At 51.7% G+C, this 27897-nt stretch overlaps 1 long non-coding RNA gene across 2 annotated transcripts in view; it reads left to right on the forward strand.

Moving 5' to 3' along the window:
• Nucleotides 1-27897, forward strand: part of LOC104873167 — a 36760-nt gene extending 8863 nt beyond the window's left edge. Inside the window, exons 5-15 of one of the 2 annotated variants that reach the window (XR_783389.3) lie at nt 336-459; nt 757-949; nt 2215-2446; nt 5504-5571; nt 9909-10180; nt 13863-14062; nt 18111-18244; nt 19510-19623; nt 21433-21656; nt 22375-22482; nt 23242-27897. This is a non-coding gene — a long non-coding RNA (uncharacterized LOC104873167). Of the gene's footprint in view, nt 1-335; nt 460-756; nt 950-2214; nt 2447-5503; nt 5572-9908; nt 10181-13862; nt 14063-18110; nt 18245-19509; nt 19624-21432; nt 22483-23241 lie in introns of both variants that reach the window. The other variant, XR_783388.3, reaches the window with a different exon arrangement.

Raw genomic sequence — 27897 nt, forward strand, 5'->3', positions numbered from 1 at the left:
TCCCTTTTTTTTTTTTTTTTTTTTTTTTTTTTTTTGAGACAGGCAGGGTCTTACTGTGTAGTTTAGGCTGACCTTGAACTCACCAAAATCCTCCTGTCTCAGCCTCCCAAGTGCTAAGATTACAAGTGTGTACCACTATGCCTGGCCCATGAGGAGAATTTTTAGGGTTTTTTATTTGGCCTTGCTATATTTTTTACTTTCTCTTGTTTGATTATGTTACCCTTGTAATTTTGGGTATTGTGTACATTTCCTGTCTATTTAAATGATTAACTTAGGTTGTATCTTCCCTAATTTATTGACTAATTTCCCCCTAAAAACAACTTATTCACTGATAGGTTCTACTGTCTTCAGGAAGCTGGGTCCGGACACAGGGAGGAACCAGCCCTTCGCTTCCTGAGACCTCCGTTCTCTGAGGTCCTTGATGAAAGCATTCAGTGAAGACCCTCAGGCCATGCAGAGGTATGAGGAGAATTTACAATAAAGTGGATGGAGGGAAAGTCACACTTTCCAGTGAAAAGGTGCACAGCACACCGAGTGCTAATCTGAATAACTGTTACGCTCAAAAGTGTCTCCTGGGGTTCAGGAGCTCGGGTGATTATGGTGGCTTCCATATGTGTTTACTTAGAAGTCCTTTGGAACTGCACGAGCGTCTTCCTGTGCTTCTTAGACAGTCCACCCTTCCTCGGGGGTTCCCATCAGGTAAGATAAGGGAAACCTGTTCTTCATTTAGGGAGACCTGTTCTTCCTTTACACCAGGCCAGGCCTGAGGCAGAAGGTCTTCGCAGAACATCTCTCTCCCTGCCGTCCCTGGGCCGTAGATGATGGAAGTTGGGAACCTGGCAGAAGGGCCTCATTCTGGAACTAGGGGCCTCAAAAGGACTGTGCACAGCGTGTCACCTGAAGACGTCCCTGTGTTCTGTGAGACCGCCGAGTCTGAGGTATTTCAAAGGTATTACACACTGATGGCTGTTTCTTCCTGGAACCACAGTGCTCACTGTTTGAGACCCCCCTCCCCATTTGTCCTTTGGGCCCACTAACGTCGAACTGCCTGCCTAATACTACATTTCTGTTAGCTGATTAACTTGTCAATTTATTAGTTTATCCTTTGTTTAATTTTAATTTTAATTACTTACTTGTTAATTTTTGTTTGTTTGTTTGTTGTTTTTTGAGGCAAGGTCTCCCTTTGTAGTTCAAGCTGGCCCTAAACTCACTATGTAGCCCAGGCTGTCCTCGAGCTCGCAGTGATCCTCCTGCCTCAGCCTCCCAAGTGTGGGGGTTACAGGCGTTTACCACCGCGGCCATCTTTTTTTATGTTTTTTGAGATGAGGTCTCACCATGTAAGTCACGCTGCCTCCAACTTGCATGTGATTTTCCTGTCTCAGCTTCCCACGTGCTGGCAGTACAGGTGTGTGCCACCACACCTGATAAAACTGTACATCTTCAGCCGGGTGTGGTGGCACACACCTGTAATCCTAGCACTCAGGAGGCTGAGGCAGGAGGATTGCTGTGAGTTCAAGGTCAGCCTGGGCTACATAGTGAGTTCCAGGTCAGTCTCAACTACATAGTGAGACCCTGTCTCAAAACAACAAAACAAAACAAAACAAGAGTGTACATCTTCCTACTGAATGCTGCTTTACCTGTACTCTTAGATGCTTTTATATGGTGTATTACTATGACTGCTTTCTAGAAATTCTGCTGATTCAGTTTTTATCTTCCTTTTGATCATGAAATTATTTAATATAGGCCTTCCTCACACTCCCAGGTAGAAGGGCACTTTTTGTCTGCGTTTGAAATGTTGTAAATGGCAGTGTTTATTGTGTTGTTATTATAGAACACTACTTATGTTATTTTTACCTTGGGAATTGAATGGAATTTTGTTTGTGAAATCATATATAATCTTTCACACGTAGACAAATATTATGGAGCATTTGAAAAGAAGAAAGAATATTTTCTGTCTCAAAGACAGTCTGATACACATCAACATTTACCTTTTTGATTATGGTGTTTGAACTTCTACATCGTCAATTTTTTATTGTAATTACTAGCACATATTAACTGAGCCGTTTCCGGTGACATTTTCACAGACTCATACCCACACACACCCACCCTCCCTAGGGCCCTCTTTTCCTCCCCCTCCCCTTGGCCTCTTTCCTCTGCCTTAATTATACCCCTTCGACTTTCATTTTGGGGTTTGTTTTGTTTTGTTTTCCCCAGGTTTCACATATGAGAGAAAACACTCAGTAGCTGTGTTTCTGAGTCTGGCTTACTTCGCTCAACAGAACAATCTCCGCTACCATTTCCTACGCGTGACGGGACTTCTTTGTGGCACAGTTTACTCCGTGTGTATGCGCCCTGCATGGCCTTTCTCCATTCATCTGGGAGGCCATTGGGGTGATTTTCTAGTCTGGAAACCGTGAACAGTGCCATACTAAACACAGGAGTGCAGGTACCTCTTCTGTATGCTACCTCTGATTGCTTCTGGTGTACACCCAGGCATGGTGGTAGAGTTTATTTAGTGTTTTTGTTTGTGTTTTTGCAGTATCAGGAGAGATCCCAGGGCCTTCACACTGAGCTCCATCCACTGCCCTTTTGGGTTTTTTATTTTGAGATAGGCTCTTGCTACATTCCCAGCTGAGCTCCAACTTGGAATGCTGTTGCCTCAGCCTTTCGGAATGCCAGGGTTACAGGTGTGCACCACCGCGCCTGCCTTGTTTATAATTCTTGGAGTGGCCTCCCTATTGATTCCCATAATAGCTGTGGTAATTTACAGTTCCATCAATAGCGTGTAAGGTTCCCTTTCTCTGCACATCCTCACCAGCTTCATTTTATTCATTCATTCATTCGTTCGTTCAGTACTGGAGATTAAACCCAGGGGTGCTGGAACACGAAGCTGCATTCCCAGCCCTTCCTTTATTTTGTCTGAGACAGGGCCTTGCTAAGTTCCTGGGGCTGGGTTTAAACATAAGAGTTCTCCTGCCTCAGCCTCCCGAGTGCTAAGATTACAGGCATGTAATCTTAATAATAATAAGTGTAATAAGATTACACGCCCAGCAACATTTGCAGTTTTTTATTTCTTGTTAATAACCAGTCTGACTGGGATGAGATAGAATCTCAGTGTGGTTGATTTGCGTTTCCCTGATGGCTAATGATGTTGAGGATTTTTTCATAATTATTGTCCATTTGTACTTCTTTCGAGAAGTGTGTATTCGGTTCATTTGCATTTATTGGTTGGGTTACTTGTGCTTTTGGTGTTGAATATCGTGAGTTCTTTATGCATTCTGTATATTAATCATCTGCTTCACCACATAGTTTGCAAGTTGGTTGTCACTGTTGAATGTAAGACTCCAGAACTAAACTACTGGCCTATTCCTTCTAAAATGAAGTTTTACAAGTTTAACAAAACTGTCATGGAAAAATTTAATTAGTGCTTCTGGGACTTACACTTTCAAACAAGCTACTGCTCGGCTGTGCATAGCTTCTTTTCCTTCTGCTGAATCTGGAGAAGCGGAATTCTTAATTCCTAAGACCATGTACACTTTCAGCAGTTTTTTGCTTTGCCAAATTACCCCCCAGAAAGTGGGTGCCCAAGTCTGTGCCTAGCAGCCGTTGACTCATGTTTCACAGCGAGGACCGTCCTGGCGATGTCTGTGCTCACGTTCCTGAGTTTGCAGGCTCTCTGGAGCACTCTGACTTGTGGCTGGCGGGGCTGGAAAGGCGTCTTTGCTTCCCCTCCAGCGCAGGCTGCATCTCCTCTGATTTTCACCGGTGCCCAGAGGACCCAGTGTGAGCGTGCAAAATCCCCGGAAACGGAAACGGCTCACGGAGGCCACCTAGTGGGTGGTGGAAACATGAACCATGGACTCCTGGGTTTCCTGTTTATTTGCCCCAGAGACAAGGAATTTAAATCCATAATGGTGGCCCACCCCTGTAATTCCAGACATCTGGGAGGCTGAGGCAGGAGGGTCACCAGTTCCATCCCAGCCTGGGCAATTTAGCAATTTAGCACGAACACGTCTCAAATTTTGAGACCGGAGGCCGGGGATTTAGCTCAGTGGTGCCGCCACCTTAATCGGTGGAACAATAGAAAAGAATGTCCGAGCTTGTTGTAAATGTAAGCGTGACTTTCCCTACTGAATTAGACAAGTGTTTTCTGCCAGAATCCTTAAGATTGGTGTGCTTTAAAAAGCAGGCTAGTGGCTGCTCTTCGTTTGAAGAACTCTGGGCCCTCAAGTTGGGAGCAGGTTAAACTCTTATGCTGTTTTGCACGCCTCGGGCCACACTCAAACTCCAGTCAGCGCCTTATTTGAAGCACATCTTTGAGGAACCGAACGTGTTCCTGTTCCCAGAAGGAGAGGGAGAGGGCAGCAGGAGGGAGACTAGGTAACAGGTGGGCCTCAGGTACAGTCAGGCCCTGCAACCTGTGTAGAAGTTTAGAGGACGATTTTGGAGAGGACCGTTCGTTCTTCCTGGGTCTTTCAAGGTGAGCATAGGGCCGAAGTGTGAAAGTTCTGTAAAGCTACCTCCACCTCTCCCCTTCCCCGTGATGAGGAGTAAAGGGGGAATCGAACCTTCGTCCTTGCACCTACGAAGCACATGTCGTGTCACTGAGCTACACCCCTAGCCCTCAGATTTCGTCTTTAATAGGAAGAACTTTAAAGAACCACAGCTGAAACATATACAATTCTCCTTTGCATTGAACGGCAGGCACTCCCTGTCATTGGGAGGATCCAAATAAATGGCCGTCCTACACTTCTGTAATAGATTCATGTTTTAATTTGATACAGCTATTTTACCATTTGAAAAACACTAGCTGGCAGTGATGGCGCGTGCTTGGAATCACAGCCCCTCAGAGGGCTGAGACAGGACGATCACACGTTCAGGGACAGCCTGGGCAGTTTAGCTAGACCCTGTTTCAAAGTCAAATAAAAACAGTTAGTGATGTAGCTATGTCGTAGAGTACTTGGTAGCATTGGAGAGGTCCTTGGTTCGCTTTTCAGTGAGTGGAAAGAAGGAAACGTGACCACTGTCACCTGTTCTTAGAAAACCTTGAAAATGCTTAAGCAAATTCATTTTTTATTCAACCAATGGTTTTGTAGAGTAGGTACATGGTGTGGTGTTCGTTTGTTTGTTTGAGTTTTTTGGTACTAGGGATTGAACCCAGGGCTACACCGCAGCCCTTTTTTATTTTTTATTTTATAAACAGAGTATCACTAAGTTGCTAAAGTGCCCTGGCTGAGCTCCTATTTGGCAGTCTTCCTGCCTCAGCCTCCTAGAGTGGCGGACTTGCAGGCATGCACCACTGCACCCAGCTGGTGGCTGCTCATCTTAACCCTTCTGGACTTCTGACACTTCTTCCCTGCTGGCTGCTGTTGACGTCTTCTCACAGAAGGAATAGTGAATATCATAGCAGTAAAAGTGCTTTATATTTGTGCTCTGCGTTTTAAAATGTTCAGATTTTAACTTCTTGACTTTATCATATAAATTTACCTCTGTGTGTTTCCAGATGATACACTGATGTATTGCAGGGATGCTTTGAGCTTTGGGAGGGCTGCTTCACCTCTAAAGTCCACTGTATCCTTTTTCTCTGTGGTCCCGGGCTGTCCCCAGGGACTCATGCATGCCACATGAATGCTGTGCCCTGCGCCACACCCCAGCCCCTGGACTGGCGGCAGCCGCAGTGATGGGTGATTCCCTTCTGCCTACAGTGCCAAATCACTGCGCAGCGCTGGAGGAGGAGGGTCAGTCCTTTCTGCACAGATCTCTGCATTAACTTGAAGGGAAATTTCTGGTTCCATTGTCTCTCTGACCACAGCCCTATTTTGTGGGTTTAGTGAAAGGAGAACCTACATTTCTGGCCCCAGATTTAGCTAACACAAGATCACGGCTGCGGGTGGAGTTCTGTGGTGGTAGGTACTTGACCTAGCAGGCGCAAGGCCTTGGGTTTTGTTTTGCTGTTTGACTGGTACATTTTAGATATACGTGATGGTAGCTCTCGTCCTGGAATCTGTACCTGTACGCGATATGTTGTGTTGCTTCTTTTGTTTCCGTTCACCTCTCCTCCCTTCAACTCCTCTTCCCCTCCTTATTTACAAAAGCTTTGTTTTCATTTTTCCTTCTCTTATCCCTCTTGTTCTCGTTCCTTCTTTCCTTTGCCTCTCCCTTCTCTGGTTCCTCTCCTCATTTGACGATTTTCTTTCCATTTCCTTATATCTGTTATACATTTTGGTCCTTATTTACTCTTTTGGGTTCTCACACCAGAGGAACAGTGCAGTATCTAAATATGTGTGTCTGGTTTATCACAGAGTATGGTCTCAAGGTGCATCCGTTTAGCTAGAAATGTCTCTTTTTTTTTTTTGAGACAGGGTCTCACTATGTAGTTGAGACTGACCTGGAACTCACTATGTAGCCCAGACTGGTCTCCAACTCACAGCGATCCTCCCGCCTCAGCCTCCCAAGTGCTGGGATTACTGGTGTGCGTCACCACGCCCGGCTAAGCATATCCTCCTTGATGGCAGAGTAATACTCCGTTATATATTTTAAAAACTACATCTTTACCCAATCATCAGTTGATAGGCATTTCAGCTGTTTCCAAGCTTTAGGTATTATACATTGTGCTGCTATAAACATGGATGCACATGTATTACTGTAGTGCGATGCTTTTAATATGTTTGGAAGATACGAAGAAGGAGAACAGCTGGGTCAAACGGATCCTCTGATCCTAGTTCTTTGAGGAATCTCCACGCTGATTTCCACAGTGGTTGCACCAGTCTGCACTCCGACCAGCAGTGGGGAGGGGTTCCTTTTTCCCTACAGCCCTGCCAGCATTTGTTATTTCTTTCTTTCTTTCTGGAGAAAAGGTTTATTTGGCTCACAGGTGTAGTGGTTTTAGTCCCTAGTCGCCTGGCTCCAAGGCGGGGTGGCACGGCTAAAAGGCATCACAGAAGATAAGCAGTGCACAGCAAAGCAGTGCAGGCAGAAGGCAGCAAGTAGCAAGCAAGCAACTCGCTACAAGCAACAAGCCTCTCTCTGTCCCTTATATCTGACCCAGGCTGCCCGCCCTTAGTCCCGGCATTGCACCCTTGACTGCAGCAGCACACACCCTCGATCCAGCCACCTCCAAGACCCCCCACTTGGACTGCAGGGGGCTTTAGGGGAACATCTAGATACAAGCCATAGCAGAGGCTCAAATTTTAAGGCCAATTTTGAAGAAAAAGAAACACTAAAGGTGTTTTTGGGTGGCTTCGGTGTTCTCCCTATAAACGTACTAAACCTGAAGACCTGTGTAAAGGGCTTGCACAGGTCTTATCACACCATGTTAGTTTTCTGTATGGTAAACGTAGACTTAGCGATAGCGTACTACTACTGGCCATGGCAAAAACATGACACCAAACATTTTGGAGTGTGGTTAATTCCTTGATAGCAGCCATTCTTTCTGGAGTGAGAAGGAATCTTAGTGTTAATGCGTCTCTTGAATGACCAGTGATGTTGAACATTTTCTCACATATTTATTTGCCATTTCTACTTCGCCTGAGAAGTGTCTGTTCATTTCAGATGCCCATTTTGGGACTGGATCTTTAATTTTGGGGATCTGATATTTTGGAGTTCTTTATATATTCTAGGTAGTAGTCCTTTGTCTGACAAAATATTTTTTCCCACATTCTGTGGGTCATCTCTTCATTCTTTTAGTGGTGTCTTTTGCTGTGCAAAAGGTTTTTAATAAGATGAGATCCAGGTTGTTGATTCTTATGATTTTTCCTGTTCAATCAGGGTTTTGTTCATATAGTCCTACACCAATGTCTTCAAGTGTTCTAACTATTCTATCTTTTCTTTCTTTCTTTCTTTTTGAGACAGGGTCTCACTATATAGTTGAGACTGGCCTGGAACTCACTGTGTAGCCCAGGCTGGTCTTGAACTCACAGCGATCCTCCTGCCTCAGCCTCCCCAATGCTGGGATTACAGGCATGCGCCACCACACCCGGCTTACCTATTCTATCTTGCAGCAGATGCAGTGTTTGTTTTTTTGGGGGGGTTGTTTTTGTTTTTTTTGGTACTGGGGATCAAACTCAGGACCTTGCATTTGGGAGGCAGGTGCAGCGCCACTGAGCTAAATCCCTGGCTCAGTGTTTCTGTTTTAATATTTAGATCTTTGAACTATTTTGATTTTAGTTTAGTGCATAGTGAAAACTATAGATCTAGTTTTAATCTTTGGCATGAATAAAGCCAGTTTTTCCAGCACCATTTATTAAAGAGGCTGTCTTTCTTTTAGTGAAGGTATTTGGCTCCTTTGTTAAAGATAAGGTGGCTGAATATGTCTGGAGTTGTTTCTGCATCCTCTAATCTGTTCCATTGATCCTCAGGCCTGTGTTTATTTGTTTGTTTGTTTTTTGGTTTTGCTAGAACCATGCTGTTTGTTTTAAATCACTGTAGCTTTGTAATATAATTTCGAGTCAGGAATTGTGATGCCCCGTCTTGCCTTGTTGCCCAGAATTGCTTTTGCTATTCTAGGTCTCTTCTGGTTCCAAATGAATTTTAGAATTGTTTTATCTCATTCTGTCAGATATTCTATTGGCATTTTGATCAAGATTGCATCAAATCAGGGCTGGGGCTGTAGCTCAGTTTTGCCACCATCTGCCTCAAAAGGGCAGGTCCTGAGTTTGATCCCCAGTACCAAAAAAAAAAGTTTGCATTAAATCTGTAGAACAATTTTGGAAGTGTTGCCATTTTCACTATAGTGGTTCTTCCTGCCCAAGGACAAGAGATATCTTTCCATTTTCTGATATCCTCTTTGATCTCCTTTTTCAGGGTACTGTAGTTGTCTGTGTAAAGGTCTTTTAATTCCTTTGCTGGATTAATTCCTGGGTATTTCATTTCTTTGAATGCTATTGTGAAAGGTGTTGTGTCCCTAATTTCTCTCTCACTGAATCTCTTACTTGTGTACAGGAAGGCTATTGATTTTCGAGTGTTGACTTTGCATCCAGCTATGCTACTGAATTTGATTATTAAGTCTAGGAGTCTTTTGGTGGAGCTTTTGGGGTCTTCTATGTAAAGTATCATGTCACCCACAAATAATGATAATTTAACTTCTTCCTTTACTATCCTTATTGCTTTTCTTTCTCGTCTAATTGCTCTGGCTAGTGATTCCAGAATTATTTTGAACAAGAGTGGTGACAGTGGACATCCTTGTCTTGTTCCTGAGTTTAGAGTGAAGGCTTTCAGTTTTTGTCCATTTAGTATGGTGGTGGCTGTTGGTTTGTCATAGATGGTTTTTATCAGATTGGGATGAAGACCATCCAAATTGTCTGTAGGGCTTTAATCATGAATGGGTGTTGAACTCTTATCAAGTGCTTTTTCTGTAACCATTGAGAGGATCATATGGTTTTTGTCCTTGACTCTGTTAATGTAGTGTATTACCTGTATTGGTTTGTGTCTGTTGAAGCAACCCTGCATCTCTGGAGTGAATCCTATTTGATCATGCTGTATAACTCTGATGATTTTCTGCATTCTTTTTGCCAGTATCTTATTGAGGATTTTTGCATCTATGTTCATTAGAGACACTGAAGGGCCCTGTATTTGATCCCTGCCACCACTCAAAAACAAACAAACAAACAGAAGTAAACAAAACCCTCCAGGATGCTTGGTTAAATTTGAATTTCAGATTAATAACAAATAAGTTTTCAAATGCAAATTTAATCCCAGGAATGTTTTAGAGCCGGGGATTTAGCTCAGGGTCACCACACCTGCCTCACAAGTAGAAAGTCCGGAATTCAATGCTCGATACAAAAAAAAAAAAAAAAAAAAATTATCTGGCAACCCTACTATCATGGAAAGGGGTCTGAGGAGGTCCTCCAAGGAGGAGATGGGGAACCCAACCCTTGCCTTCAGAGTAGATTCTTGACTCATCTTCATAGAAAAGCATTTCTGGACATGCCAGTGTGAGACACAGGCAGGTGTGCAAGGAAGAGCTTGAAAGGAAGAGAAAACACAGAAGGGACTTCAGCTTGAGCAGCTGAAGGGGGTACAGCCCTGACGGAGAGGGTCAGACTGGCCCCTCAACAAAAGGAAGGGACGGAGCCCGGGTGGGCTCGGGTCTGGCTGCTCACGATCTCATTTCCGGTTCCGGGCCCCAGATCCTGACCTCGCTGCTGGTGTTCAGCCCCAGGCCTCATACACTAGCCCTGAGGTAAGTGCTGTAGTTCCGAGCTGCACCCCCAGTGCCCTGGAGGTCTCCTCATTCTTTGATTATTCTGTAGATGGAGGGCTTCCTGACAAAGGGAGCACGAGAAGCCAGTGACTTCGGAACTCCCTTGTCAGAAAATATCTTTATATTTTCCCATTCCTCTATTTTTGTTTGCTTTCTTTTTTTGAGGCAGGGTCTTTGAAGTTGTGATCCCCTTGCCTTAGCCTCCCAAGTGCTCGGATTACAGTCATGTGCCCCACACCTGGATGTCTCCCGTTCCTCTTGATAAATGGACTGGGTTTACCGTAGGTAATTTTCACTCCGTTCTGTTTCCACTTCCAGGGTTGTGGCTGGGAAGTCTGGTCAGCTCTGATTCCTGTGTGTGTGTGTGTGTGTGTGTGTGTGTGTGTGTGTGCGCGCGTGCTCGCGCGCGGGTGTGCGTGTGTGTGGTACTGGGTTGAATCCAAGTGCTCATCATACTAAGGAAATACTCTACCACCGAGCTGCATCCGCAGCCCTTTTTATTTTATTTGCGATAGGCTCTTGCCAGGGTGCCCAGGCTGTCCTCAAATTTCTGATCCTTAGCCTCCTGAGTAGCAGGGATTGCAGGTGTCTGAATTCTTTTATGGTCTTTCCTTCATCCCTGGTATGGTGGCATTTCATGATGATGCCGAACCTTGACATGTAAATCTTCCTGTCTCTCGCTGAGAATTTTATACCATTGTTAAAGTTTTCTCCCTTAATGTACGCCTTCTTCCTGCTCCCCCCGCCCTCACCCCCACAGGCACACACGGGTTTCCCTGAATGTCTAGAGGCCCGCTGTCTACTCCTGTAAAATGACATGTGTGATCAGCTGGTCCAAAGCTGGCTCTTTCCGTGGGGGCCCCAAAGGTCTAGGGCTGCTAGAGGCCTTTCCCTCGCGCCTGCGCAGTTTCTACAGAAGAGGGCTCTAGGTGTCCAGCCTGGGGCGGGCTAGGAGCTCCTTAAACGCGTTTCCATGTATCCCCCATCTTTTCGGGTCTGCTCCTCATTCCCACCCTGCACGACGCCTGGTGTGCAGATCCAAGTTCCCGGGGAATATACTCGGGGCGTCCCGCAGGAGCCCCCCACCTCGGCGTCCTCCGCGCTGCTGCGTGGCTCACCGCCCCTTCCTGCCTTCCACCTCCGACACTCCGACCCCTTCGTCTTCTCTTGCTTCTTCCTCTTCTTATTCCTTTAGGGTCCCTTTTAGTGGTGTGGAAGCAGGCAGATTGCTGAGACTCTTCCGCCATATTTCAACAGTTTTCAATGTCAGTTTTCACCCAGAAGCACGTTCAGTTAAGTTTCCAGGCCGATTGTGAAGTATCTTGGCTTTCAGTCCACGCAGATCTTCTTTTCTTGTTTTTCTTTTTCTTTTTTAGTTTGTTGTTGTTTTGGGTTTGTTTTTTGTTTTTGTTTTGTTTTGTTTTTTTGTTTTTTTGAGACAGGGTCTCACTGTGTAGTTGAGACTGACCTGGAACTCACTATGTAGCCCAGGCTGGTCTCGAACTCACCGAGATCCTCCTGCCTCAGCCTCCCAAGTGCTGGGATTACAGGCATGCGCCACCCTGCCTGGTGCCTTCTTTTCTTTTGAGTTGCTGTTTATTAATTAGTTTTCCTTTTCGCAGTCCTGGGCATTGAACCCAGGTCCTTGAGCACCCTAGGCAAGCACTCTTCCACTGAGCTGCTCCCCAGCCCTTTTTACTTTTTTTGTTTTGAACCAAGTCTCACTACACTGCCCAGGCTGCCCTTGAACTTGCAGTCCTCCTGCCTCAGGCTCCTGAGTCATTGGTATTACAGGCCAGGCCACCACACTCAGCGGGTGGGTGTTCCTTGATGGACGATGGGGCGAAGTTCAAATGTACACTTTGTTTAAGGAGTGACTAAGGTGCTCATGACCACGGAGATCACAGCAGCGAGGTCCAGCTGCGGCTTCTGCTCTGGTCTGCGGACGGGGACAGAAGCGCACGCCAGGCCCTGTGCAGTGGGGCCCTCGCCCCAGGACTCCTTGCCAGGCCACCCTGTCTCTTGTGCTGATAAGAAGGCCCATGGACTAGCAATGGACTCGAGGCGGTTCCTCCTCTCCTGCTTTACTGGGTCCCTGCTCTCGGCTTGTCTTTCCAGGGGACCTGCTTCCACCTGCAGGCCACAGAGGATTATGGGGGCCCTGACCCTCACCCCTCTTACGGGAGGGCTTGGAGTCCTGGAGACGGCTGTAGTCATTTCAGTGAGCCTCTCTGCCCAACTGCCACCTGAAGCCTCAACAAACAGAGGAGGGAAACAGCCTGGAGCCCGGCGCAGGGAAAGGTGGCTGTGGTGTGAGGAGGAATTTCAAGAGGTCGGCCAGACAGTGCATAGACCAGACAGATAAGGCCTTGAACACCAAGCTAAGGGCTCTAGACTTTCCTGCTCCAGCAAGAAACCACCCAAGATTTTGAGCAGGAGAGTGACAGAAGGTAAACTGTGCTTTAAGAAAATGAAGAGGCCAAGCCTGGTGGTGCACACCTGTGATCCCAGCACCCTGGGAGGCTGAGGCAGGAGGGTCGCAAGTTGGAGGCCCGTCTAGGCAACCTAGCAACTTAATGAGACTCTATCTCAAAATCAGAAATTAAAAAAGGGCTGGGGATGTCACTGAGTGAGAAGAATGTGGTTTCAATCCCAAGTACTGGAAGGAAAGAAAGTTAGTTTTAGTTTTGATAGCCATAGGTCAGAAGGGTAAGAGAGGGAGCTGGCAGAACTCACAGGCCGGAGAGTTCTGAACCTTGGCGAGACAGACGACCAGGGGAGCTCCTCAGGAAACCAGCCCTGGATCCCCCTTGGGGGTCTCTCAGGCAGTCTGGGGGGGGAGGCGGGAATCTGTGTTCTTGGACTCTTGCTTCTCGGTTGTGGGGCTGTGGCCATGAAGAGGAGGGCGCAGATGGCAGGAGGGTGGTCCCGGAGTGGGGCTTCGCGAGTCCTACTTCCCTCTGCCTGCTGTAGGGCCCCAGAGGAAGGAAGTGCAAGGAAAAGCAGCCGGCCAGGCCAGAAGCGCTGCTTGGAAACTGGAGAACACAGAGGGAGTTCAGTGTGGGAGATGGTGGTGACAGGAATGTTCAGGGGCCTGGGGCTGGGAGGCTGAGGAGCCGGGATCACCTGGCCACAGAGTGCGTAGAACTGCACAGAGGAGAGCGAGGCTCAGATCGCTCAGCAGCCCCCATGCCACGGTGGGCTCCGGGGACACACAGCCCCCTTCCGAGAGCAGGCTCTGCAGTCTGGCCGCACCTGCGGCCCACCCTCCGGGTTCCTGCCTGGTTTGTGTGCTGAGAGGGTCTGCACTCTGCAGAAAGTGCAGCCTGTGGGCAGCTGGCACGTGTGGCCTTTGTGGTGCCCTGATGAGGAGATGCATGTGCGGCTGGGCACCGTGCCTGCCACCCTGGGGGGCAGCACTGGGAGCAGTTCTGAAAAAATGCCGTTCCCTGCGAAGCCAGGGAGCCGTGTTTCACTCAGGGCTGAGTCCGTAGAAGGGGCAAAGCCTTCCATTTGCTGCTACCTGTTCCACTTGGCTTGTGTGCTTGGTGGCTCCTTTGCCCTGGTTTGTAGGACGTGTAGAGAAACGACAGTCCCTCACTGCTGCATTTAATTGGAGAGGAGCGCAGAGCCCAGAGATCATAATTATGACGTCTTACAGGGCAAGCTCTTCAAAAGTCTGCCCCGCCCTCGCTGTCACCCCGAACAGCTCTGGGAACCAAAGCCCCGCAGCCCCCTCCTCTGCCCCTGAGCTCGCCGGGGTCTCTCAGCCAAGCTTCACCTGGGGAATCTGAGTGCAGTGCCGCGCAGGCTGCTGGAAGACGCGCAGTAAACCAGGAGCCTGTGATGAGCTCACAAGAGGTGAGTTGATGATCTGCTATTTATAGCCCCACGAAGAGGCTCTGGCCGCCAGCCCCGCGGGAGACTGGGTGGAAATGATGCTTTCGCAGGGCTGAAAGCACAAAATGAAGTTGGTGATTCATGGGCAGCCTGCTCTTGAAATACAAACACTCCTGTGTCCCCAGCCCCACTGGCCTTTCATGCCCATCTGGAGGGCCTTGAGCAAAGTTCTCAGGCTGCTGTGCCCATCTGTCCGTCTGTCCCTGCTGTGGTCTGCCTGTGTCGGGCCGAATGTGAGGACCGGCAGGTTATGCCCAGTAAGGGGCCCGCGAAAGGCAGCAGCTCTCTCGGGAGTACCCGACACCCTCAGCCCACTGCTCCCCCAGACCTGGGCCAGAGCCCTGCCAAGGGAGCAGGCGGAGAAAAAGGGACAGTTCCCTGTGCTCCACCTCCACAGGCGGCAGCAGCCCCACAGCGGCTTCCTGCTGACTCTTGGAAGAAACCCTCCCGCTGGGCAGTTGTATTTGTTGCCCAGCTGCACAGCCCAGCACCTGTCACCTGTGTCATTTTCCATGTTAAGATCCTGGCCAAAGTCTTTGGAGGCCTCACTCAACTCCCCCCTAGGTGGGGCTACACCGGAGTTCCCACTCCTTGAAGCCAGGACTGCGTTTAAGGACCGGGAGGCACACAGCCGCTGCTCTCGGAACCCAGGCTGTCCAGTCCATGCTTGCCTACAGTTTACTGCCAGCCGTGTGGCTTCAGGCGGATTGCTCCCCGAGACTCAGTTTTCTTTCTTTTTCTCTTTCTTTTTTTTAAGACAGAGTCTCACTATATGGTTCAGGCTGGCCTCAAACTTAACTGTGTAGCCCAGGCTGGCCTCAAACTCACAGAAGTCCTCCTGCCTCAGCCTCCCCAGTGCTGGGATAACAGGTGTGCACCACCGCACCCCACTGGGATTCAGTTCTCTTACCAGGTAAAGTGAGGATAATAAAAGAAGCTTCCTCACCAGATTGGGGCAGAGTGAAAGATGGAACATATGCAAGGAAGAAATGTTTGACACCTGAAGAGCTCGACAGCAGGTCTCAGTAGAGACCCCCTAGACGTCATGGACACGCCCCGGGTGATTCACTCTGCCCAGCAGAACAGCCTTCACTCCTGGGTGCTTGGCTCAACCTGCCTCTGCCCCTGCCGTGCCTGCCCACCAGGGCGGAGGCCTTGCCTGGGTCCTGGGGTAGCCTCCCCTGTCCAGCAGAGACTTCACCTAAGGCTCCCAGGTGCCCAACAGGCCTGGCAGGAGGGGCCCTCCTCGCCCACCAGCTGGGCATGCAGCACGAGCTGCTGAGTCCTGGGCATGGGTAGGCCCAGCTGTTTGTGCATTCTCTCGTCTCCAGCTGTCAGCCAAAGCATAATTGTAGTTGTCACTTTGGCAGTGAGGTGCCGTGATGTGTCCTGATGTGTCCAGCGGCGAGAGCGCTGGGAGGCAGGAAGGCTCTCCAGCTCCTCGGGGGAGAGGATCCTTCTGGAGCGTGGCCTGCATGATGCTCCCCCAGATTCACTCCCAGGGGTGCTGTGGGCCCCAGGGTCGGGCCCCACGTTCGAGCTGGGGAAAGTAATCCCGGGGTGTTCAGCAATAAGAGAAGCTGCCCTTGAGACCGGGCATCGTGGGCAGCTTGAGGAATCAGCCTTAGATCATGCACAAGATGGGCCTTGGGATGGCTGGAGGGCGGGGTGCTTAGACAGTGGTGAGGGAGGTGGCACCAGCGACACAGCTGGGACCAAGGTGAAAAGCAAGGGAGCTGAAGGGCCGGGCCATGAAGGTTGGACTGCCTGCAGGAAGTGACAGGAGCCCTCGAGGCCAAGAGGCACGATGTGCTGGGGCGACCGGTGGAGGTTGGGCTCCCTGCGCAGAATTTGTGAACGAAGCAGCCTTACTCAGATATGCAGAAATATGTGTGGTGGCGCACAAGTGTAATCCCAGCCCTTGAGAGGCAGAGGCAGGAGGATGGCTGCAAGTTCAAGGCCAGCCTGGGCTACGTAGGGAGTTCAGAACTATAAAGCAAGACGCTGTCTCAAAACACAAAAAACAAATGTGCAAAAGTGGGAGACTGCACACACTCAGGTGGAGCGTGAGTGAGCCTTGCTAAAGGGAGTCCTGGAGGAGGCCCCCCGGGCAAAGTGAATCAGCACTGTTTCACTGGCTGACAAAGCGGAGGGCGAGGGGTGTCGCGCCCAGGGTGCACCTGGACCCCCACACGCGTCCCTCCTTGGAAGTGCACCGCTGTGTAAGAGGTGGCTAGGCAGGGTTCTCCCCTTCGAGCCGTGAGCTGTGGAGGGCAGGATGCGCGTTTGCCAGGGAGGAGAGGCGGGCGGACACATGCTCCTGCTCTGGCATGAACCGCGGAGACAGGCGCGAACCTCCTCCCTCAGGGCAGGCTGCGTGCTGTGCCCGTGCCAAGCCCTGCCATAGCCCCTTCTGGCTGCTCGTGACGGCTGTGGAGCAGTGTGCCAGGATGCAGTTGTGCTATTTGGTTTGCTTTTTCCTTTAATGTTTATAAAATGTGATGATAACAATGTAGCCATGCTTGTGGCCCGTGACTGTTTTTCTCTCTCTTTCCCTCCCAGTCTCTCTCTCTCTCTCTCTCTCTCTCTTTCCTGTACCAAGGATTGAACCTAGGGTCTTGTGCATGCTAAGCACATATTCTGCCGCTGAGCCAAATCCCCATGTCATGTTTTGTTTGTTTGTTTGTTTGGGGACAAGGTCTCACTATATAGTTCAGGCTGGCCTTGAACTCACTATGTAACCCAGGCTGGCCTGGAACTCACAGTGATCCTCCTGCCTCAGCCTCTGAGTGCACTACACCTAGCTCCCATGTCAAATGTTTACAACTGAATTTCTGTCTTTAGAAAATTGGGAAATGGTTTAGTCAAAGGCAGTGAAGGGCAGAGGTAACCCAGATTGGTAAGTTATTTAGGACACACACTACATTTCGCTGTCTCCCATGATTTCTCTAACTTGGGCTTGGCTACCTGCCTCCATGCCTCCCAGGTCCCCCTCCCTGAGGCCCTGTTTGGACCCCCTGACCCCATCCCTCCTCCCAGGCCCTCGTGATGGCCCCAGGCTGAAAACCTAGGCCAGGAGAGCCAGCTCATCCCCAAGGTGGAGCCAAACAAGTGCCTCAAGCCTTTGGCTTCCTGCTTCGCGGTGGGGAACGCAGAGTTGTGAGTCAGGCTGACTCAGGCTGGTGGTCATGAGAGGCCTTGTAAAAGATGGTCACAGGCTTTGTGAAAAGAGCAACCACTGAGAAAACCCTGTGGTCTGGAGAGAAAGAGAGAGCCTGTCCAGTGAGCCCCTAGCGGACTGCCTGCCGCACTTGTCCCGGCCGGCTTGGGTGGCTGTGTGCCTGAGAACAGCCACAGACAAGTGACCTAAGGGCTGGGGGGTGTGGCCGCACGGTCCCCAGGCAGAGGGAGTTCCTGCGCCTCGGCCCTTCGGGGCCCACATCCGGGCAGGCAGGGAGCAAGGCGGTGTGTTCCAGAGTGAAGACACCGGACGCCTGACTTGTGCTACTCCTTGGACAGCCGCTACCCTTGTACGGGTTTTCTTGGTAGAGTACTTGCCTGGCATGTGCAAGGCCCTAGGCGTGACCTCCGGCACTACAAAAAGAGAAAAAGAAAAAATACATATCAGGGTAGGGCGAGGAGAGAAAAAAGATAAAAAAGAAGGAAATATTTCTTCCTGGCTCACCTCCTGGGGCCCTGTGGGATCCTGTGAGAGCCCAAGACAGCCATGAGAGAGCCTGCAGCTCTGGCGGGGCAGGAAAGTCTGGCGCCCCATGTAAAAGTGCTCTGAGAGAAGAGGTTCTGCTCAAATAGCCAGTCGTGATTAATTGATGAGGAGGCTCTCAGGCAGGGATCCGATTTCACAGATACGCAGATAGCATTTGCCTCTGCCAAGTAGGAGCAGGAAACGTTCATTCAGCATAAGGCAGGATGGCATAAGCCAAGCAGATCTAAATAAAGGTTGTCCGTCCCTCAAACAGGTACCTTCTCACCCTCTTCACTTATCCAGGGAGCACGCATTGAGCACCTACTGCACGCTGGGCCTTGGACTGGTCGCTGAGATCCACAGTGAGCTCCTCCTGCCCCCTGGTGCTGGAAGCCCAGTGTTTCTGGAAGGTCAAGAAGTGAGGCGCTGGCTGAAGGGTAAGTGGGGCCGGTTAGGGGGGCCTTGGGAGCCTCAGAGGGAAGGCCAAGCTTTGCCTGTAGACTATGGGGTCTGAGTTCAGATCCTTTCTCCAGAACAGTCACTGTGGCTGCTGCTGGAGAGGCCCCAGACCAGAGGCTTAAAGACCCTCCAGGAGGCCGCTACAGGCAGGATGGCAGGCAGTGATGGTGAGAACCAAGGGAAGGAGTGGAGGAAGGCGACTTGGGAAATGTCTTGGAATGGTCAGGGACGTAGCTCAGTGGTGTTGAGCATGCCTCGAAAGGGCAAGGTCCTGAGTGTGATCCCTGATCCCCCCCACAAAAAAAAAAATTAAAAAGAAACGCCTTAGTGCTGGGCATGGTGATCCACATATGTAATTCTAGTGCTCTGGGAGACTGAGACAGGAGGATGGCAAGTTTGTACCCAGCCTGGGCAACTTAGTGTCTTAAGAGATTGTCTCAAAATAAAAAGGGCTAAACTGGGCATGGTGGTGCGTGCCTGTAATCCCAGCACTCAGGAGGCTGAGGCAGGAGGACTGCTGTGAATGAGACAAGCCTGAGCTACATAGTGAGTTCCAGGTCAGTCTACTTAGTGAGACCCTGGTCTCAACACCCTCCCCAAAATAATAAAAGAAAATAAAGATAAAAAGGTCTGGAGAGGGCTGGGCGTGGTGGTGCATGCCTATAATATGTGCACGCCTGTAATTCCAGCACTTGGGAGGGTGAGGCAGGAGGATCGCTGGGGGTTTGAGACCAGTTTGGGCTACACAGTGAGTTCCAGGTCAGTCTCAACTACATAGTGAGACCCTGTCTCAAAAAACAAAGCAAAACAAAAAAGGGCTGGGGAGGTAGCTCAGTGTGAAGGCCCTGGATGTAGCCCCCAGTGCCACCAAAAACAAAAAGAAAAAGGTTTGGCCAGAGTTTAATCTGAGGAACAAGGCAAGGAGGTCACTCAAGTTTTCATTTGGGATGAGGGTGTCCCCATCACAGGAGAAAACAGGGAAGTGGGCTGGGTGGTGACACCGCAGGCTGAGACCAGTCCCCTCTGGAAGAGGCAGGGAACGCAAGAGGAAGTGTCCTGCAGGCAGGAGGAGACACGGGTCTGAACCTGGGGGGAGGTCCGGCTGGGAGAGCTGGGCCAGCAGCGGGTACTGGGAAACTTGTGGGAGACAAGAAGCAGAGCCCAGCCTGGTGACACAGAGCCTCGCTGGCTTCGGGGCTGTGAATCTGCATCGGCACCAATGCGTCCACTTCATGTCCTCCAGGACGCAGGATTCCATCAGGGAGGTTGGCTCACCTGTGGTACCAGCGAGCGGCTTGTCTTCCCCAAGTGAGACACCAGGAGTTCGCAGTCTGCAGGGGCCCCGGGGCCTGAGCATGTGAGTATTTTGATCTCAGACTTCTAGCCCCCAGAACCAAGGGAAATAAATTCCTGCTGCTGCTAAGCCACAGGTCTCAGACAGCCCTAGAAACCGCTCGTTGGAGGTGGTGGAGTTGTGTGTAGATCCCGGCTCCTGAGTCATTGCCCAGAGGACAGGGGCCCCTGCTCAGGAGCCCTCATTTGGGCTTTCTGCAAACTGGAAATGAACCAATACATAGTTGGGGATGTGCCTCTAGCATGACTTTAACTAATGTAGGGTTGGAGAGAGTTGGTTGGTCGTCCAGATGATGCAAATGATCTGGGGACTGAAGGTCTTTGATGACAGACATGATGGTGCACGCCTGTAATCCCAGCACTCAGGAGGCTGAGGCACGAGGATCAGAGCAAATTCTAGCCCAGCCTGCGTAATTTAGCAATTCAGCCGGAGCCTGTCTCAGAATAAAACATGGCTGGGCTGTAACTCAGTCCGCAGTACCATACACAAAAAAAGTCATTGTTAAGGTTCAAGAGCAAGAATGCAGGGAGGCCCAGAAGAACCTAGAAAAGAGGACACTGAGGCCTTTGATGTGATGTACGGGCTAAGACGTCAGAGAGGAGCTCTCTGCCCATGTGGCGAGGGTCAGGCTGGAGAAGCTGGAGAACGCTGAGAGGTTTGGGTCGGGAATCATCTGGGCGGATGAGTCCTTGTGGATGTTGGCATCTGGATGAAAGCAGAAGTGGGGTGGGAGGAGGCCTTCGAGGGGCTGGCCCTGTCCCGCAGGTGGGGCGCAGGGAAGCAGCGTCAAAAGACAAAGCACAGCCCACAGGACCGCCAGCTGCCATTTGGCCTCCTCCCTGCTGGACCGTGCTCAGCTGGCCACAGGAGGTGCCTGTGAGAGGGTCCCCTGCAAGGGCCGAGCCAGGCTCGCTTCATCCCCAGGGCAGCGCGGGGCGGCCTCCAGCTGGGAAGGCAGCCTGGCTCCCCCCAGAGCACTGCATCCAACACCCGAGTGATCAGCGGGACTGCAGGAGCAGGTGGTCCAGGCCAGCTCCTGACCCTTGGCCTGCGGTCCTCATTATAAAATTTCTCCTCTTCTTCATGTTTGTTTTGTTTGGGTTTTTTGAGACAGGGTCTTGCTATATTGCTCAGGCTGGCCTTGAACTCACTGTGTAGCCCAGGCTGCCTTTCAATTTGCAGTGAACCTCCTGCCTCAGCCTCCTGGCTGAACTCATGCCTAGTTCCTTTTCCATGTTTTGACATACACTGCCCATGGTCTTAGGAAGATTTGGGCCTCAGCGTGTCATGGGCAGAAGGGTCGACAGTCTCCAGAAGACTGTCTTCCGGCCAGCAGCTCTCAGAGGAGTTTGTGAATAGTTCTGAAGCAAGAATAGTAGTGACAGTTGCCTCGAATCTGAGGGCAGCTGTGTGAGACCCTGTCTCAAAAAAAAAAGGACAAACAGAAAAGCAGCAGCAGCAGCAGCCTAAGTAGAAGGTGCCAGCCCCTCTCTCCCATCTGAAACCCCTCCTCTCCCCGGGTAACAGTTACCTCATCTCCCAGGGCCCGGCTGCAGCTGAGCCAGGGAGCCCTGACCCGGCCGAGTAAGGGCCTGGGCTTGACTCCCAGCGCGGCAGGCGGGAGGTAAAGCTCACGGCTTACACTAGGGACAACGCTGCCTGCCCTTTCAGGCTGAGCTTTGCCGCGCAGTTGTCCCCAGGCTGTTGTGTGGGGCTGTGGTCATCTGCAGGCTGGGCTGGGCGGCCGCGGGGCCCTTGAGGTGGCTCTGGCTATTGGCCTAAGGCAGGGCCACTGTTTCTGCTCCCCTACAGCGAGTGCTCCGAGAGGGCAGGAGGCACAGCTGTGATGCCGCCTGTATCCGCCCGTCTTCATCTCGAAGTCACACGACGTCTCATTTCTGCAGTAACCTCTCGATTATCAGGCCCGCCCTCCTGAGTGGAGGAGAGAACCGAACAGGTCACGAACACTGGCGGCTGAGAGGCACTGTTTGTTTTATTTAAGCTGGCGTCCACATCTGCCATCCTCAACACAGGATGTATCCTCACGTTCTGAGACAGCTGCAGTAACACCAGCTCTCACATCACACTTAATGCATTCTAGCTAGTGGGAAGGAAGAAAGGAAGCGGGGTGTGCTGTTGTCCCAGAAAGATACTTTACAGAAGTTAGCTGGACCATTCTACTTTTACCTCACTGGTCAGAACTTAGTTTAGGATTTATTCTGAGTGACTGCGTGTGTACCCAGCAGATATTGGGGACAACTGGCAGCCTGTGCCGTCTCAGCAGTGGTCCCAAGTATACTACAGAGGATGGGGAGAGGGGACACAGAGAACCGTCGCTACCTTGGGTCACTGCCCTAGTAAGGACTCAAGACCCATTTTGTCTGAGAAGTGTGTGTGTGTGTGTGTGTGTGTGTGTGTGTGTGTGTGTGTGTAAAACAGGAGTGTACATTAGTGCCTTACCCTGTAATTACTGAATCTCGGTGTAAAGAGAAAACGGTTCCTACAGGAGACAAACAAGCGCACAAAACAGACCCAGTCCCAGAGCCCAGTCAGGGACGGCCCAGAAACCAGGCCAATCCAGGACCGGGCAAGACCCTCACTGGAGGCAACCAGCCCCACTCTGTACACAGAACTGCAGGCTTCCTGCAGAACTCCCAGGCTGCCTGATTTATGGGTCCCAATACGGAAGCACAGATGGGCAATTCTACCAGCTGTGTTTTTAAAAGCGCATATGATTCCTGATCAATGAACCAGAGAGACCAAATGCAGAAGTGTTCAGTGCCAAGCAGCAATCTGCCCGGCGACCTCTCAGCGACCAGAGTCGGGGCTGGAGCAGCCAGCTGGGCCCTGACTCAAGCTGGGGTGGGTGACGGAGGGTGGCATCAGGTGCCAAGGCCTGTCTGGGCAGATGAGGACTGGCCCTAGCCAGAGAACGCTAGGGCTCAGGAAGCCACCAGGAGAGAAGCTGCCTTGGCAGAGGAGGACAAGGCTCTGGCGTGGCCAGGTGGCCAGAGATAGGCAGGGCTGAGATCTTAGAGGAGCGCGGAGTCTCCCGCCAGATGCCTGGGGCACTGAGGAAGACAGCAGCTACCGCCCAGGCCCTTGTGGCAGCAGCCAGCTTCCTCCTTTGACCGCTGCCGCCCTGGCCGGGAACCCTCTTTAGAGCTGAGAGCGGGGTTGTCAGGACACCTTGGGCAGGCAGGCATGGGCCACAGCCCTTGCTCCTTAGTGCCAGGGCCTTGTCAACAGTTCCTGGGACCCCAGGGCATCCCCTCCCCTCCCAGCCTTCCGCCCTGCTTGTCCAGAGTCCCAAGTCCACACACAAGGCCTTTCGGGCCTCTGTGGGCTTCTGGCTTGAGGGTCTTCTCAAAAGAGACGCCTGGGGGTGTGGCTGCGGCCAGGCTCCCACCTGGGGCAGTCGGGGACGTTGGTGGGGGCCGAGGGTACACAGGGAGGGGGAAAGAATCCAGAATGGGCTCAGGTCACTTGGGACTGTGCTTGGTTGTTTTATTTTGGTACTGGGGATCGAACCCAGGACTTTCACACAAGCTACATCCCAGCTCCCCCTTTTTTATGTTTATATCTCGAGACAGAGCCTCACTAAGTCACTAATTTTCCCAGGTTGGCCTCAAACTTGTGGTCCTCCTGCCTCAGCCTCCTAGGCTGCAGGGAATACAGGTGAGTGTCCCCTCCCCGGCCTGTGCTGTGTCTGCATTGCACCAGTGTTAAGTGAGCACCCACTCAGCGGCAAAGACACTGCACCCCAGGTCACAGGGCAGAGGAAGGCTTGTAGGACATCACTTCAGATGGGTACACAGTGACCCCGCTGAGTACATCGTGTGGTGACAGGGGATGTCCAAGGTCCAGAAGTAATGGGAGGCGCTGCAGAGAAGGTGACACTGGGCAGGAGCTGGAGTCCTCTGCCATCAGCGGGGCCAGGGGGCAGGGCTTCCCGGGTCTGAGCTGGCAGCTTCCTGGGGTCAGTAAGGGCATTTCTGGGCTGAGAGTGTTCACCATGCTCTGAAATCTCCGGGCTCCCTCAGCGTGCACCGCAGCCCTGACCTCCTTGCACTGAGCGACTGGGCGGAGTAGGGGAGAGGAGATGCACCCTGCCTGCAGCTCTCATGGGCTTTGGTACTGGACCGTTATGGCAGAGGCTGTGTATGGTGGGAAAGGGTGAGGGTTTTATGGCCTTTGAGAACCCACACAAGCTCCCTTCCGTCTCCTTATAGGTTCCCAAGTGACTCTAGGTTGACCCTCAGACCTAACTGTCCCCAGCCACCTCTGGTGGGCAGGAGGCAGGGCTGGGAATGCAGCGGGCTACTCGGGCTTTCCACTCGGCGGTCAGACCCTGTCCTCTGAAGTCTTGGGCCTCTTCAGAATCAGTGGGGCCCCCACAGCACCCATCTTGTCTTACACACTTTCCAGTACCCACAGTTTAAAAGAGAGGCCGGGCTCATGGTTTCAGTCTCTGGTCAGCTATCCCCAAGGCAGAACTGAATGAGGCGGAGGTGGAGGAGCCGGGGATGAGGACACACCCTTCCAAGTCACACTCCCACCCCTTCCGATCCGGCCGCACCTTCAAAGGGAGGCTGCAGTTTAGATCTAAACAATCACATGCCTCCTGCAGCTTGTCCTACATTATGAAAACAAGAGATCCAGCTCATGCTGGCACATTCTAGTCTCTTCTTGGGGTGTGCAAGTTTGGTTTTCCTGCAGGATGCAGGAAAATGTGAGATGTAAATAAATCACCAGGTGAACCAGAACTGAAGAGCTACCCAAGAATCAAACAGTTGTTCGCTGAAGGCAGACGGAACCCTGGGCTTCATGAGGTCCAGCAGATACCACCTCCTCACTGGGTCAAGGTAGGCAGGTGATGGAGAAAGACCCACACTGAGTCGCCAGCCAGTCTTCAACGACAGGTGGACCAGGAACCTCAGACCCAGAGCTGCCAGGGCACAGGGAGGTCAGGAGGATGGTCCTGCCCTGGCCAAAGCAGCGCGTGCGTCCAGGAAGTCCCTCCTCCTGCTTGCTGCTCTTCTGAGATGGGCAAACAGCCTCCTGGTGGCCTTGGGTTCTCTCTCCTCTCTGCCAGCTCCAATCCCAAGGCCTGGCTCAGGTTATATCCTTCCGGCTCAGAAAACCTTTAATTACAAACAGCTTGGCCTGGACCTTATCCAACCTGCCTCTCCCCACTCCCTCACATGTGCGCCTCGCTCCTTTTTTTCAGTACTAGGGCTTTGTGCCTGCTAAGCAGGTGCTTATCACTGAGCTACACACCCCAGCCTTTTTTCCTGCTAAGTTTCCTGGGCTGGGCTCAAGCTTGAGATCCTCCTGCCTCAACTTCCCGAGTTGCTGGGATTACGAGTATGCCATGCACCACCACTCTCAGCTGCCCGTACTTCTTATACTCGACCCACGAAAATGCCCATCTTTATTCAGGGCCCTGGACCTCACCTCTATCTGGCCGGCAATGCCCTCTTGTCGCTGCCATCAGCCCCAGGCCCACCTTCAGGGCTTCTCGCCTAACAGATCTTCTCTGTCACCCTCTGCCCTCTGCACCCATGGCCTAAGGGATGGGGCTTTTTATTAGATGTGCATCTTTAATTATAGGAGTGTTACATGCTTGTAAAAACATTCCCACATTACAGACGCACACACAGTAAAACGAGCGTGTGTCATCCCCACTCTGCTCTCCCTGAAACTCACCCCGGTTTGCAGTGAGCCAGTGTGTGGACACCCATTTTACCCAGCGCTCTTGGGACCTCCCCTAAGTAGTGAACAGCTGACTGCCAACTTGCAGTGGCAGAGCGGGGCGAGCACGACCAGAGATGGTGCAAGTTTTTGGAGAGGGGTGACTTGCCCTGAGTTGGAAAAAAAAAATCCCCAAGGTCAGTCTGCGGGACCCCTTGATTTCTTTTACAAGGCAGTTCAAAGCACAAAGCCCCAGGGAGGCATTCCTAGGTCTCCTGGGAATATTCATCCTGTTCTCTGAAGCCAGACTCAAGCCCATGCTGAGCAGAGCGGTGGAGGTGCCTGGCAGCCTTAACTTCGTGGTCACTCGGTGAGATGCAGAGGCAGTGGGGGCGCTAGGGCTTTCCTTCTCCAGCGTGGGGCCCAGCCCAGCCACCACAGGCCCCTCACCGCCAGGCCGGAGACCCCTGTGTACCTTCCTGGCAAGGTAGTGACTGTCCTTACAGTATGGCCCACGATAAGAGCAACCCCGGGGATAAACGGGCCGGCTGCTCCTTAGAATTGGACCTGGTAAAGAACCAAGGCCATACTGAGTGCTGCCACGTTTCTAGGGGCCTGAACAACAGAGTGAAAACATGATCTCTCCATTCCCCAAGGGGCCACAGCTCTCCTCCATCCCTAGCTCAAATAAGTGTTTAGGGAGCAGGGACTGGAGGACCCCTGTGTGGGGAGGGCAGGGCAAGCTATCCCAAGGCAGCAGCATTGAAAAGGATAAACCGGAAGCCGGCAGGTAAAGGTAAGAGCAGCGACGGGCAGAGGTCCAGAGGTCCGCAGGATGTGGGAGGAAATGAAAACTCGTTGTGGCTGAGCCTCGTGTGTGAGGGGAAGCCCGGGAGAGGACGGCAGGGCCAGCGACTTTCCCTGCCAGGCTTAAAAGCCAGGAGGTGTTTGTCGCAGTGGTGAAGGAGGAGTTTTAAGCAGAAGAGTGACATTTTAGACGGGTGACTGTGGCTGCCACACAGACCGCGAGTTGGAGGAAGTGAAGGCCCTCGGGACAGTGATGACCGGAGCAGACACCAGTGTTCAGAGAATGCAAAGCGGAGCGAGGGAGGCAGGAGGACGGGGACCCTGGCTGGGCTGCTGGGGGTGCAGGTGTCAGGTCCACGCGGCATTACCTGGTTGGACTGTGTGGGGAGCTGGGGGCCCCGGCACGTTTCCACAGGTGAAGGACTGAAGGCTATCAGACTGCTGACAGTGAACGCCAGTCGGCTTCCCTGGGACACAGCCTCTGGGGTGCTACTGGACCCCACTGTCCCGGAGCAGATGCCGCAGTGCACAGCCTGTACCTCCAGCTGACCTCCGCTCGCCTGACTACAAGTCCGGCCCCCGCTCCCGCCAGCTTTCTGTGTACAGAAGTAGTTCACCATCAGCCCGTCTCCCACCCCTCAGTCGAGAGTCTAGCCAAAGCGGTTTCCCTGCTTGACAGTGAAACTCCTCTCGAACACAGGCTAGAGGCTCCTGCCCGCCACAAGGGCCTGAAGGGACTCCACAGACTCCGATGTTCTCTGCACACCCGGCATCTGTGGGTGCAGTGGGGGTGGGTACGGGCTGAGGTGCCGTCTGAGGCTTGGAGCTTGGAGGTGCTGGGCTGCGGAGGGTGGAGAGTACATACAAGAATCCGAAGCCCCAGCTCCTGTCTCCAGTTCCCTAGGTGACCTTTGACGCGGCTGGTCCTCCTCGCCCTCCAAGGTCTCTGCACACACTAATTCCCTCTGCCTGGAACACTCTGCCCCTTTCTCTCTGCCTGTGTGGCTCTTGCTCTTCCTTCACCTCTGTGCTTGATCAGGGAACACCCCGAGTTGAGGACTCCCTCAGACAGAGTTCTGTTACGTCCTCCCCTCCGTTACGGTGTTTGGTGTGCTGTATTTGTTTGCTACCATTTGCCTCCCCGACAGACTGTGACTTCCAGGAGCAGGGGGTTCTGCCTGTCTCACTCCCTGCTCCCACCCTCGGCTCTGCATGTGGTAAAACAAAAGGCCCAACTGGATACGATCCTTCCCAGAAACAGCATTGTTTTCTAGGATTCTATTGCTTCATCTGAAGTAAGAGGATGTCACTGTTTTCTGCCTTAATTGTGTATCTGATGGCTCTGTTCATCCCCATAAAGCTTGGGGTGCTTTGAATAAATGCTCCCATTAGCACATGACCCTTGTTTTCTACCCCCAGTCACCCAGGAACCTTAGGATGGAAACTCAGGCTGTGCCAGGAGCCCCAGGCCCTGGTGTCGGTGCTGGAGTTGGACGACCCCTTCCAGGGCAGGATGAGTCTCCAGAAGGCTCTGCCGTGCCCTACAGGGCAGAGGATAAAGGTCCTTCCAGCTCCCCTGGACCAGGCAGGAGTGAGGGTCACAGCTCAGAACCAGGAATTGTATCCCAAGGGCCCCAAGAGCCCCAGCCTCAGTCCAGCTGTCTGTCATCAGTGTCAAAATGAGGGGAGGAGCTTTTTCTGAAGCGGAGCCGAGGTCTGGCTTAGGCCCCAGGGCGTCACTGCAGGCCTGGCAGGAGGGTTACCTGGTTGCCCTTG

The sequence above is a fragment of the Fukomys damarensis genome, unplaced genomic scaffold (genome assembly GCF_012274545.1).
Source record: "Fukomys damarensis isolate Sample0158 unplaced genomic scaffold, DMR_v1.0_HiC HiC_scaffold_9, whole genome shotgun sequence".
NCBI lineage: Eukaryota > Metazoa > Chordata > Mammalia > Rodentia > Bathyergidae > Fukomys > Fukomys damarensis.